This window comes from Camelus ferus, chromosome 1 (genome assembly GCF_009834535.1).
Source record: "Camelus ferus isolate YT-003-E chromosome 1, BCGSAC_Cfer_1.0, whole genome shotgun sequence".
NCBI classification, from domain to species: domain Eukaryota; kingdom Metazoa; phylum Chordata; class Mammalia; order Artiodactyla; family Camelidae; genus Camelus; species Camelus ferus.
In genome coordinates this window covers 33,716,915-33,718,348 of record NC_045696.1, presented here as the reverse complement: position 1 = coordinate 33,718,348, position 1,434 = coordinate 33,716,915, and positions in this window count along the sequence as shown.

Sequence of the window (1,434 nt, the reverse complement as noted above, 5' to 3'; positions counted from 1 at the left end):
AGGTGGAACAGAAGCTAGACAGGCTATGCTGTTGGATACAAGATCTAATGCACTGGCTTAATTGGCTAGAAATGGCTTGAAACAGTTTGCTTGGTTGACTGACTAAAGCATGGTTTCCACAAAGGACTGTATTTTACGAGGTCGAGATACCAGAATGTCCCTGTAATTATTTAGAAAAAGGAAGCCAACAGACATACAAATCTGGTGACTTTAGAATAAAATTATTATGTGCAACTTGTTTTTTTTTTTTTCTCCTTCTGACAATGTTGCCTGAAAGTTGCAGAAAACACCCATCCCTGGGCATTGAGAAATGCATTGTGAGGGAAAGAGCAGACTCCTTGAAAACCTAGTTCTAGCTCTCAGCCACAGACTGGGGAGGATGGTGGGAGTTGCCACTCGGGAAGTAGTCTACATGATTTTAATGGGAATTGTGGGAGTCCAAAGGGACAGAGACCAGGTGACAGTACTTAACCATCAGCAGTAAGAACAACTCAATTACTGTAACTGACTGTAGGGACAGACTGCCATTCAGTGTTTTAATGCCTAGGGATCTGGGGCATGGCTTATTGATTATAGAGTCCTAGGAAAAAATAATCATAACATTTTACTTAATCTATATTATAGGAAATCTATGGAGCAAAAAATCTTGTGTTACTGTCATACGAAGTCATGGCCTCTTACCCAATCCCCCTACCTAAGCTAGTCTATGAACCTGAACCCCTTGATTAAGGGAGAGGCCATTCCCCCGTAAGGAAAGCCTTGCAACACTGTTATGTGTGTAGAATGTAGATCATCCTCTGAGCATCCCTTGATAGGATATGTAGTCATTCTGCTGTGATACAGCACTGGAGAAAGGGAAAAAGTCCCAGACCTTGGCTCTGAGTAGACTCTCACCCCAGTGGACCTGAAATGCCACTGTGGTTCTGAAGCTTGTGGAAGATGGCTGGTGAATAGAGTGTTGGCCCAAGTTTATCTCAAAGTGAGCCAGCGAATCCATCCTTTGGCTATATTCCCAGTTCCTAACTACATAGTTGGGTAAAGCAGATAAAGAAAATAACAGAATTGGTTCAGTCCAAAACGGCAATGTAGGAAGATTCTGAGCTCACCTCTGCCATGGACGCACTAAACCTACACCTACATACAGAGCAGTCTGTTCTGAAGAACTGAGGGTTGGCGGAACAGATTCTATACATTATATGATTGAGGGACCACGTAAAGAAGGGCAGAGATGAGTCACAGACACAGTATCTACGGGAATCCCACCTCTGATGTGGCAACCTGCGGTAGGGAAAGATAGCACTGAGGGAACCATGTGCAGACTCGCGTGACCTGGGGCACAGCGAAAAATAAAAACAACCAGTGGTTTAAAGGGCACCTAGACTATGCATCAAGGATATCCATTTACTAACCCTGAGTGTATATCAGATGGATGGG